This window comes from Mytilus californianus, unplaced genomic scaffold (genome assembly GCF_021869535.1).
Source record: "Mytilus californianus isolate M0D057914Y unplaced genomic scaffold, xbMytCali1.0.p SCAF_22, whole genome shotgun sequence".
Taxonomy (NCBI): domain Eukaryota; kingdom Metazoa; phylum Mollusca; class Bivalvia; order Mytilida; family Mytilidae; genus Mytilus; species Mytilus californianus.
The window spans coordinates 4,672,064-4,685,435 of NW_026262671.1; the positions used below are offsets into that span (position 1 = coordinate 4,672,064).

At 34.3% G+C, this 13,372-nt stretch overlaps 1 long non-coding RNA gene across 1 annotated transcript; it reads left to right on the forward strand.

Moving 5' to 3' along the window:
* The first annotated feature begins 4,958 nt into the window (after nucleotides 1-4,958).
* Nucleotides 4,959-8,912, forward strand: LOC127732153 (uncharacterized). The gene is made up of 3 exons (XR_007996084.1): nucleotides 4,959-5,752; nucleotides 7,182-7,321; nucleotides 8,424-8,912. It is a non-coding gene; the product is annotated as an uncharacterized LOC127732153 (long non-coding RNA).
* Nucleotides 8,913-13,372: the final 4,460 nt, after the last annotated feature.

Sequence of the window (13,372 nt, forward strand, 5' to 3'; positions counted from 1 at the left end):
CAACTCAGAAAGTTGACCAGCGTGGGGTATGCTTAAACCTCTAATTCTAGATGTCAGGTAACTTACTCGTGTTTATGTTGGATTGCTGTCTGATTGACGAATATCCGTCATTTTATATATATATATATAACAAACAAATTTAAATTATATATATATATATATATATATATATATATAAAGAAAAGTTAAGTAGAATCTGTATGCTGGTAACATATAAGAAAATTAATTAAAGAACCTTAGTGAGCGCGCTCACATACCCCACGTCCCCACATTGTCACTGGAGAAATAAAATAACTGTAAGAAAAAAAAATTGTATAAGAAAAAAAAATTGAATCATAATTTCCTGTCGATATGCACATCTACATAGTATGTCCTTATTATCTACAAAGTTTCATGAAATTCTGTTGTGTGGGTTCAGAGGAGTTGGGATGACAAACTGTTGCAGAGGTATATTGAAGCAAATAAGTTCAAAGGGGCGTAACTCCTAGAAAAAAAATTGAATCGTAATTTCCTGTCGATATGCACATCTACGTAGTATGTCCTTATTATCTGAAAAGGTTTCATGAAGTTCTATTGTGTGGTTTGAGAGGAGTTGCGATGACAAAAGGTTGCAGTAGTATATTGGGCAAATAAGTTCAAAGGGGCGTAACTCCTGGAAAAAAAATTGAATCGTAATTTCCTGTCGATATGCACATCTACGTAGTATGTCCTTATTATCTACAAAGTTTTATGAAATTTTGTTGTGTGGTTTCAGAGGAGTTGAGATGACAAACTCTTGCAGTAGTACATTAAAGTAAATAAGTTCAAAGGGGCGTAACTCCTAGAAAAAAAATTGAATCGTAATTTCCTATCGATATGCACAACTACATAGTATGTCCTTATTATCTAAAAAGGTTTCGTTAAATTCTGTTGTGTGGTTTGAGAGGAGTTGCGATGACAAGAAACAGGACTGACGGACGGACAGACAGACGGACGGACAGACGGGTCAAAAACATTATTCCCTCCGCAACTCGTTGCGTGGGGTATAATAAAAGATAATAACGGTTTCAATTCATCACTTTTACTAGCGCTTTCACTGCTTTCACAGATCTTCAGGTAATATATATATATTTAAATTTGTTTTTTAGGGATGCATCCAGTTGCACCTTTTCATTTAAAATATATTTCCGTGAAGTAATCTCAAAAGAATACTCACTTCAATAAAAAATTAAAGAACCTTAGTGAGCACGCTCACATACCCCACGTCCCCACATTGTCACTGGAGAAATAAAATAACTAAGAAAAAAAAATTGTATAAGAAAAAAAAAATTGAATCATAATTTCCTGTCGATATGCACATCTACATAGTATGTCCTTATTATCTACAAAGTTTCATGAAATTCTGTTGTGTGGTTTCAGACGAGTTGCGATGACAAACTGTTGCAGAGGTATATTGAAGCAAATAAATTCAAAGGGGCGTAACTCCTAGAAAAAAAATTGAATCGTAATTTCCTGTCGATATGCACATCTACGTAGTATGTCCTTATTATCTGAAAAGGTTTCATGAAATTCTATTGTGTGGTTTGAGAGGAGTTGCGATGACAAAAGGTTGCAGTAGTATATTGGGCAAATAAGTTCAATGGGGCGTAACTCCTGGGAAAAAAATTGAATAGTAATTTCCTGTCGATATGCACATCTACGTAGTATGTCCTTATTATCTACAAAGTTTCATGAAATTTTGTTGTGTGGTTTCAGAGGAGTTGAGATGACAAACTGTTGCAGTAGTACATTAAAGTAAATAAGTTCAAAGGGGCGTAACTCCTAGAAAAAAAATTGAATCATAATTTCCTGTCGATATGCACATCTACGTAGTATGTCCTTATTATCTACAAAGTTTCATGAAATTCTGTTGTGTGGTTTCAGAGGAGTTGCGATGACAAACTGTTGCAGAGGTTTATTGAAGCAAATAAGTTCAAAGGGGCGTAACTCCTAGAAAAAAAATTGAATCGTAATTTCCTGTAGATATGCACATCTACGTAGTATGTCCTTATTATCTGAAAAGGTTTCATGAAATTCTATTGTGTGGTTTGAGAGGAGTTGCGATGACAAAAGGTTGCAGTAGTATATTGGGCAAATAAGTTCAAAGGGGCGTAACTCCTAGAAAAAAAATTGAATCGTAATTTCCTGTCGATATGCACATCTACGTAGTATGTCCTTATTATCTACAAAGTTTCATGAAATTTTGTTGTGTGGTTTCAGAGGAGTTGAGATGACAAACTGTTGCAGTAGTACATTAAAGTAAATAAGTTCAAAGGTCAAAGGGCGTAACTCCTAGAAAAAAAATTAAATCGTAATTTCCTGTCGATATGCACAACTACATAGTATGTCCTTATTATCTAAAAAGGTTTGGTGAAATTCTGTTGTGTGGTTTGAGAGGAGTTGCGATGACAAGAAACAGGACTGACGGACTGACGGACGGACAGACAGACGGATGGACAGACGGTTGGGTCAAAAACATTATACCCTCCGCAACTCATTGCGTGGGGTATAATAAATAAGGGAAATGAAACCTCTTCTCGCATGTTGCACTTTGTGTAATTGTTCTCTTCGACAAAATACTGCCTTGAACTCAATTTTGGTATAAATATAAAGAAGCCACATTTGGTTCTTAAATGGATATTTTTTAAACACTTAAAGCTAGGTAAAGCCTATCTCTTGATATAGGCTCTATTCGGCAACTTTTAGAGACCGACCGTGCTTGGGCTGTATAGCCAGTCAAGGTCGCTAAACTCTCATTATCCGTTTAGAGATTTTCTGAAAATACGATGGTTACTGTCTCATTAGAAACTAAAACCTTATCAAATATGGTGGCCTTCGGCTGTCATCTGCTCTTTTCGGGTTGTTGTTTCTTTGACATATTCATCATTTCCATTCTCAATTTTAAAATAACTAAAAATATGATACTAGTAAACAGTTGTCAGATCAATATTCATTTAACAAGCCAGTGCATTGATACAGGTTATATTCTACTGAATTTACTATATCCGTTATTATTACGTAATTATATAAGTCCCGTGTCCAGGTAAAAATAACAAAATGGTTTGTATGTCAGGTGAAAGTGACAACGGGTGGTATGTATACTAAAATGTTTATCGTCTTCCATTATACATGAGGGTGTGGATGGGGGTTTATAGAATAGAAAATTATTGACCAAAAAATAAAGAATACAAAAAATAACCAGACAAATATATAGAAAAGAAAATAATGAGGTACTAGAATATATGGAATAAAGAATGATCGACAAAAGGTATAACGATTAGAAAAAATTGCCTAAAATGATAGAATACAGAAATAATGAATCCCTATTCAGACCCTCATAATCTGACGATGACATTTACCTTTAGGACAATTATGGGCATGTGATAAAGTTTTAGAACCACAGTGATTTTTTTTTTACAAAAGTTCACATATATAAGCTAATTTTTACAAAATCAATTTGTATATGTAATAAAAATTATACTATGTGCTAAATTTAAAAGACAAATGGGTTTGAATTATTCGACATTTACTTATAACATTTCGGTTTCTTGGACATTTTTGTCCTTTGAACAGACATCCTTAACTTTTTTGTTTCAAAAGATAAAGGTATGCGGATTTCAGTAAAGAGATTAGGAATATCTTCGTTATAAAATTGGGCTCTACATTTGTGTAACAATTCTTTGTTAATATTTAATTTTTGTGAAAAGAAATTGATACAAGAAGAAAAAACGGTATTTTTGTTGTATATTTATCTAGTTAGAAAAAAGTCGGTAATTTCTTCATAAAAGTTGCAACGAATAATCTTCACACAGTATCAAGCAAAATGTCATGTCTAAAATGAGGGGGCCATAACTGATAACACTTTTTCCTTAAAAAAATGAAAAAATAATTATTTGGATAAGAAAATAACCCAGATATTTAGATATATTAGAATAAAAATATTTTTTAAATTTTTTAAAAGTCATTTAATATTCATCGGTTTATGATTAAATGAAAAATATAGAAAATTGTTGTTGTTTTTAAGGAAGGAAAATAATGTTTGTCCCGAGAAAAAAGCCCCCCCCTATAAATGATCATTAATTTACCTAAGTGGGGGCTTAAATTTGGAGACCGATCGCGAGGTCTGACTGCCATAAACAACAGATAACGAACAGCAAACAGTGGATACACCAATTGATATGTATGAAAGACAACGGCGGACACAAAATGATTGCACTGAATAATTTCAACTACCATTGAGATCGTTTTTTTTCAAATCTCCTTATCAAATTAGAAATGCATTTTAAAAAACCTTGGGATATCTTTTACAGTTTGGAATTGGAATTGGAATTAAAAATTGCATTTCCCAAAGAGTTTCAGGTAAAACCCTGAGAATCTCACATCCTAGAAATTTGAAGTGCCAGGATGTTTTTAAAAATATGTATGAATTTTATTACATACTTGAAATTGTATAAGGAACATAAAAAGATTCAGTATGTTTACTGTACAAACAAACATCAGACACAAAGTGATGGATACAATTGTGGCTTATATTGTTTAATTCATTTTTACTGAGAGCAAAATTTGATTGATTGATTATTCAGTGGTTGTTTAAACGTCCAGTGGCAAAAATTTCATGCATATTCAGGACGAAAAGTCGTTTCAGAAGTATATTATGAAGTATTTGGTATTACAAATGTTTAAATTTTCTCATTATTTGGTAAATTTCATTTTCTTAGCTATTTCTAATTAATTTGTACGAATCAGATTTTCTGGGGGGAGGGTCAATGCATTTGAATAGGAACATATGGTTAAAACCACCCCTTTTATCCTGGGTTGAGAACCCTCTTTTTAAAAATGGCTGGAATCACCACTCTTTAAAACGTAGCAATTTATAAATTATTTATATTAAGTAGAATTATAAAATCGATGAGTTTTATAATTTGACAACACTTATTGATATTGGAAATACTATACTACAATTAATTTATTTAATACATGGAGTGTTTAGTAAAACTGTCGACCAATCAACACAGAAAGCGAGATATCTAAAATTTGTATACCATTATAGATTTTCATTATCATACATCAATTTTAAATGCAATTCCAAATAAAATGGCTTTGAAAACCGTGTATTAAGCGCTTATCGTTCATTCACCGTGCCTGTATCGTGTGTTCATCATTCATCGTGCATCGTGTGTGTATCGTGCGTTCATCATTCATCATTCATTTTTCATTAATCCTACGTGTAAAGCTCATCACTCATCGTGCGTGTATCGTGCATTCACCGTGCGTGCGTGTATCGTGCGTGCGTGTATCGTGTGTGTGGTCAGTTTGAATTTTAGAAGGTCTATATAAAAGGCCCCGAAATGGTCCGGGTACACAGTTATCTTCCCTCAATTTTCGTTGTCCACAAATATAGTTCCCTTTAATTTCAGTATATTTTTTCTTAATTTTTTTTTTTGCCTTTCCTTTGAATTTTTTCCCCTATTTTTGCTTTTATGTGAATGTAAAGTCATCTAAGATAATTTCTGTAAAATTTCTTTTTGATATTTTGAGCAGAAATGAGTGATTTGGTTGGGTAAACATAGGTGTAATTTCCTCTTTTCGGAAGCTCTCTGGCTTAACCCATACTGGTGTCCTTGTGTTTTGTGTTGCCAAGAGAAAATGAGCCGATGAAGTTTTCTAATTTTTTGATATGTTTTGTGGTTAATGCCAAACTTTATGTACACCAAATCTTGTTAGAAAAGCGCAGGTGGGATTTTTTTTATTTATCATTATGTTATAATAGACAGATAGGGGAAAATAACTGTGTACTCGGACCTAAGAGGCAGAACCCACTTTATCTAAAAATCGACTTTGTGGCCCCCTGATTTGCTCAATTTGCCTCAAAATTGAAATTAACAGATAATTTATTGTTTATTTATAGAAAATATGAACAAAAAATTTTAAATTGCAAAAAAAAACAATTTTTGACCTTCTGGTTAAAATGTTTTTACTTGTTGACACTTTTGATTCAATTTTGCTAACAGGGGTTCATAATTTTTCTCTTTTTGGGGCAAATTACTACACATACAAATGTAAAAAAAGTTCTTTAAAGTTTAATGGAGGGAATAATACAAAAATATTCAAGAAAATTGTCAGAAAATTCAGCCCCTGGCCAAAATGGACATTGTCTGATTTGGACTGGGGCTTGTACACCAAATGGAAAATATGGGGTGATAAATTGCAAGCTTCCCAATGCCGGCGGGTGGAAACAAATGCATGTACACAGACTTGCGTTCATGATAAGGCATCTTAATTTCCAACTACCTAATTTTGATGTCTCACACCTGTGCCACAACACAAAATGTATAAATGCTGATCATCTTGTGTTAGAGCCACACGGCTTCAACAACAGTAGAAAAACCTGCATTTCGTGTGGTCATTGTCTTGGGCACCCAGACCCTTTGCCACCTTGCATGGTACACTTGAAGATGGCAAACAATAATATTGGTATTATTTATATTATTTATCTTTTAAGGTCTATTTATTTATTTATTTATTTTTCTATCTTTTAATTATTTTATTGATTTAGACAACAATTTCAAACTTCTTTTTGAAAGATATGGTTGGTCCTTAAAAGGACCTTTGGTTAATATTATGTGCTGCTGGATGGCTGGCTGGCTGGCTGTCATCTAAGGTGCAGGTGGAAGTGGCCTTTTACAGTTTTTACTATGGCTTAGCAATGCAGGAACCGGGTCTAACTGTCCTTTTCTGTAAACATCACACTTCTTTCGGCTTTGCTTAGCTTCTCTGTGTTCCAATATTTTTTCACCACTCCGAGTTAGCCGTCTATGTTTAACTTCAGGTTTTTTTTCATATTCTTGTTTGTAAGTGTAGTCGCTGTCCATTTTGCTCAAAAACTGTATACTGCTCTCCGACAAATTAATCCCAAGGTGTTCACACTTCATTTTGGCTGATGTTCCTGGCTTGTTGTTGTTATGGTGTATTCCTGATGCCAATCTTGCTTGCATGCCTCTTGAATGAATAACATTCTTCGGTAAGTTGACACTGAGGGCTCTATGAACACCTTCATTCTTATTGGTGGTGTCATATAACTTCATGCTGTTTAATGCCTGCTCACTTAGCTTCATCTTCAATATTTCTTGTAGTAATAATTTGTCTTTTTCATCCATTTGCAGGACAGTGATATTGTAGCATCCTAGATACTTGGACCGAGTCCACCAGTTATAACCCTCATCGCCGGTACAAACTACAGAGTACTGTTTACACATGGAGCAGTCACCATCATAACATCTGAGTGTAGCCTCCAGGACTTTGGGTAAATCTTTACACACATCTTCTGTTACTTTGTTGTGCTTCTCCATTAGCTGTCCAATGATCATTGAGCTCCTGCACTTCACATCTTGGCTGAACGCTTTCTTCATTTCCATCCTTATCTCTTTCGTACGCCCATAGAACATGGATTCACTGAACTTAGCTCTCAGTGATGCCCGAACCTGTGACTGTCCAAGGTGTACATAGTCGGCTAGTCGTTCCACTTTCCACATAGGATGTAGGGCTCTAGTTGCATTGTCTATTCCTTTAGCTGCCCGTCCGTCTCCATCAGTTGTGGCGTTCTTCACCAGGATGTCTTGAAGAGCAAGCTGTATACCAATTTCCTTTCCCATCTCATACTCAGACAATGGAGCTGCTCTGTGTAGGTTTGCGGTGCAGTCTTCATGACCATTGGGACATTCCACTTTAAATCCTTTTCCTCTCAACCAGGCCCCTTTCCAGCACATCTGATTCTGGGCAAATGATGCCACAATATATTTCTTTTCTGTTGTTGTCTCCATGGCAAGTGCAAAACCTTGGGTAGCATTTAGTCCAGGTTTCTTTTGACTGTTTATTGTCTGACTGTTGTACCTTCCGTCGACTGTGACATTGATTTCATTCTCTGCAAGTCCCCTTTCTTGATTTTTTGCCTTTACAATCTCTAGTTTTTCTGCCATATCTCTATTATTAAGTTGTACCAGTTCTTTTCCAACATTGTGGGTCATTCTGTGCATGCTGGTTCTTGAAGGAGGAGGACAGTCCATTCTGGCAAGTAACTCATGGAGTTTAGTACTCCCCATTGGACAGTCTTGTATTGCTGCTGCTACTGCTACATTGGGTGCTCCAGGGTTGGTACCAGGTTTATTTGTAACAATCTCCTTATACAGCTTCATAACTGGACTCATCTAGGTACAGTTCTTGCATCTAAGTGTATATTTCCAGCAGACTCCCCATTTTTCCTGTCTGTGTGCTAGTATTTCAGGATTTTTACAGTGCCTAAACTTCTTTGTATGGACATTTATAACTGTGTTGAGCATCTTCATCATCTCTTCATGGTCGACGAACCTCATACCAGATATTGAACACCACTCTTTTTCTGTTTTCAGGTCAGCTGATGGAACCAGTAGGTGGGAACGAGTCCTTTTGCTGTCATTGTCTGCAGGTGAAGTAGAAGAAGTGCATGGGGATTCGTCAAGGATAGCATTCTGTTCAACATTCATTTCAACAGCAGGAGCATGGTTTTCTTCTGGATCTGGTGATGTGGACAGCTGTAAGACAGGGACTTTATTCCATGGCGTACTGTTATGCTTGAACTTGTAACCAGGTGCAACTCTCCCTCTCTGCAGTCCAATAAGGCCCTTGTTGAATGGAGGGGAACCCTTTGGAAACATTTTGATGATAAATAGAATATTCTGGTGCAGTGTAAAGCGTCGAATGAAACTTTGATGACAGACCTCAAAATTGTTAGTTTTTATACTTTTTTGCATTGTGTAACTTTGATGCTGATTTTTAATTGGCTTAATGATGCTGTCAATCATTTTTGTTTATTGTTTTGATCTATTTTTAGCTGTGGGATTAAAGAAAGTGATTTTTAACTTCAAAGGGTTTGGTCTGCTTCAAAGAAAATGCCTTTGTTTGGCCTTTTTAATGGGAAATATTTTGTTTTCCTTGTTTAGATTTCAAAAAACATTAATTTAGGCAAATTTTAAAAGTTGTTTTGTTCAGAAAATGTGATTTTGAGAATTTTTGTTGAATTTTTTTGTTGATTTTTTTTTCAAATTAAGAAAAAAAACAAATGAAAAAAAAACTGTACTATTTATTAAATTTTTCAATTGCAATTATTTCCTCACTTCTTAACCTTTCCAAAACACTTTATTTCATCTCAATATTCAAAGAAATAAGGATTTTATATCATTTTAATTTTTTTTATTTCATTCATATTTAGCCTTGGGCAGATGATGTAAAGGGGGTGTTGAATATACAGGTAATTTAGCCTAAAGGTTATTCAAGACCCCCATAAAGTTTCATTTTGTTTATTCTAGAATGAATTTGGAATTTTTTAATGCAATTCTCACAATTTAGGGATGAGTTTTGAAATTTTAATTGAATTTTAAAAGTATTCTAAGTTGGGATTTCACTGATTTACAACAAAAAATGAAAAATTAACTTTAATTGCACCATGAACCATTCTGATTTTGGGAATTTTTATCTTAGATTAAATTTGTGTAATGATTTACCTTTCAGAATCACTTTAATTTTTTTAAAAACTTGCACTAATAAAAAAGTTATGAATCTTTTGATAAAGTGGGTGTCTTTAGGAAAATGACAAATTCATGCTAGGAAAACTGTTGAAATTTGGGTATGAGGGTAGGTGTTTAAGAAATGTCATTGCTGGTGCAAGTATTGTCCGATTGGTCTGAAATTTGGTATGCAGTCTTGATATATATTAAAGTTAATAAATATAAAATTTTATTTCATTTGGATAACTAAAAAGGGTCTATTAGGTCCGGGTACACAGTTATCTTCCCTCAATTTTCGTTGTCCACAAATATAGTCCTTTAATTTCAGTATATTTTTTCTTCATTTTTTTTTTTGCCTTTCCTTTGAATTTTTTCCCCTTTTTTTGCTTTTATGTGAATGTAAAGTCATCTAAGATAATTTCTGTAAAATTTCTTTTTGATATTTTGAGCAGAAATGAGTGATTTGGTTGGGTAAACATAGGTGTAATTTCCTCTTTTCGGAAGCTCTCTGGCTTAACCCATACTGGTGTCCTTGTGTTTTGTGTTGCCAAGAGAAAATGAGCCGATGAAGTTTTCTAATTTTTTGATATGTTTTGTGGTTAATGCCAAACTTTATGTACACCAAATCTTGTTAGAAAAGCGCAGGTGGGATTTTTTTTATTTATCATTATGTTATAATAGACAGATAGGGGAAAATAACTGTGTACTCGGACCAAATGACAAATGTTAAATAATTCAAACGAGAAAACAAACGGCCTAATTAATGTACAAAAAAATGAAGTAAAAACAAATATGTAACACAGCAACAAACGACAACCACTGAATTACAGGCTCCTGACTTGGGACAGGCACACACATACAGAATATGGCGGGATTAAAAATGTTAGCAGGATCCCAACCCTCCCCCTAACCTGGGACAGTGGTGTAACAGTCAACATAAGAACGAACTATAAAAATCAGTTGAAAAAGGCTTTGTTCATCAGATGGATACAAATAGAAATACATCCAACAAAAACACTGAGTTGACGTGGCCGGGTACTTTTACATCCCAAGAACAATAGACACTAAGTACAGATCTGAGAGTACTCGCAGTTACTGACAGCTAGTTCAAAGCCAATAACAACTATAATAAAAAAAATCATGCATCTAAGACTAAATTATCAATCAGTACACATCCAACATCCAATGGATTTAGTGTAAAGACGTCATAAACAGAGAAAAACATGACCTTATGCAATGCCAAGATACAGGTATCGACACACATCATTGTCAATATAATATAATTTTATGCGACTGTCATACAAGTGAGAGGTTTAGTTAGCTATAAAACCAGGTTTAATCCACCATTTTCTACATTGTGACCTACTTGACTGACATCTAGCTTTTTTGGAGTGGAATTTTAAAGTATTATTTATAAGTGGAGCCTAATAACATGGACTTATATTTTAATGAAAAGTCTTCTTTTGTGTTTTAATTATTATTTTAAGGCATATTTTTATTGGTAAAGGCTAAAAAAGGTAATTTAATAATATTATTGCGAACGTTACATCTTTTTTGTCCATTGTGGTATGTTACGGTCGCAATTTTCGTGTTGGTTCTCAGACGGCCCATTGTTATTTTTAACTCGGGTTTTATAAATAATTGATATAAATAGCAATCACATTAAATTTTGATGACGAAAGGGGGTCAAAGGACTTTCGGGATCAATATCATAGGCTGTTTTATTTTTTGCGAACGTTACTGCTCTACGTTTCCGTCCAAATCAATGTCACGTGAGCAATGTATATTTACATCTGTAACTCTCCTGTATAGGAGTTACGATATCGCCCTTTGCAGAAATGGATGCGGAGCCGGTTCCCTCACATAATGGGAAAGCAAAGAAGGTAAGTTGTCTGTTATATCGTTACACGAGGTCCTTTATTGTATTCCGTCCATCAAAAAGACATTCGCAACAAAACGTTGAATCAAGTAATGTCATTTAAATGTCACATTAAGAAACTTTTGTTGCGGTTTTTCATCTCCCAACGAGATTTGACCATATTTTACGTACAGTTAAATCTTCTAGTTCATCAAAATACATTTCTTTTAATAATTTGATGCGAACGGTATAATATGGACAGATTGTTATGTAGCTATCGTTACTTTGGGACAGTAATTGAGCGTTGCGATTGTCGATCTGTGTCTACTGAGACATGCCTGATCGTCGCGAACGTTCATTGGAGACGTGCACAGTTGTTGCGAACGTCACTTGAAGACAGTTAAGAAAATAAATAATGTTGCTAACGTCATCAGTTGGACAAAAAATACGCCAACAATTTAATAAATTTCCAAATTAATTTTACAAACATGTTTGTGAGGAACAGTTAAACAAACTACTAATGTTTGTTTATTTAGTATTCTTTTTTATTTAAACCCATGATTTTGCATTAATTTTGACAAGAGATTGAAAAAACATGCTGTGTTGCTAACGTTATGACAAGACATGTTTTGGAGTTGCTAATGCTACAAATGAGACTAAAATTTAGTGTTTGGCACTGACAGTTTGATAATCAGGGATTCCCTACCTGAAAAATAATCAAATGGTCCATGGCTTGGATTAATCCCTACCATTGTATTAAGCCATGCATTTATGAGGATGAAAAGGGGGTAGGGGGATACATACACAGAAAAAAATGTGAAATAAGACGTAATTTCTGACATGACCTAGCTTGCAGAGCTTGTCCCATATCAAAAAGTGGACATTTGCCCGGCCAAAATGGATGCACTGCTTCGTTGCTTCTTGAGTTGACTGACGGCATTGGATCCATATTTTAATATGGGTGAGCTCTGAGTCTGACATTCCATGGCCACAGCTTGTCTGGCAAAACAGTCGTTGCAGATTTAATGGTATAATCTTTAAAAAAACATTTGTCACATTGAACATGTTGAATAAAATTTGAGACATATATTTTTTTCTGCAAAGAATATGTTCCTTTAGGATAAGGGGAACTGGCCAAATTCTTTGTCAGAACTTAAAATTCTGGTATCATTTTATCTGTACGATTCTGTCCCTCACCTCTTTTGAATTTTAGTTTATATAAACCTCACGTTGGAATGTACACTCAATGAAGGGGGTTACCATCTAACACACCTAAATATATTGTTTTCATCTTTATTTATATATTTGACTTACAAAATGTACCTTCTGAACGAGGATGAATATGTTTATACATATGTATACACAAATTAATAAGAAATGATAACAAGAGAACCAAAAAGAACAGTCTTGCAGGGCTGTTGTCAGAACAGTACACTTTCAAGTCTAACAAAAACTGCTGAAAGGCGACATCCCCCCCCCCCCCCCAAAAAAAAAAACCTACCTACCTACCCACTTTGAAAAATGTGGGTAGGGGAGTGGGGAAACAAACATTTTTTTAAGGATGGCCTTGGGAATATCTGTCAAGCTAGTCTTCAATTTGTTTGAAAAATACCAAGCACGTAAAATAAGCACTTAAAAATTACAATGTAAGTAAAATTAAATTTATAAGCAGAACACCTTGAACATGTACCTGTCTTGCACAACTGAACATCAAATAATAAAGTACAGACAGCGAATAAGTTGCACAAAAATAAACCTTTACCACCCTCATAGACATGTAATTAAAATTATATAATAAATATTGAGGAACAAGGGTTACTTTTATAATAATTGACTTGGATGGAGAATTGTCTCATTGGCACTCATACCACATCTTCTTATATCTAATTAGCATGCAATTATCCTTGAAGACACAGACACAATTAAGTCAATTTACAACATCGAAAAAACAAATCAA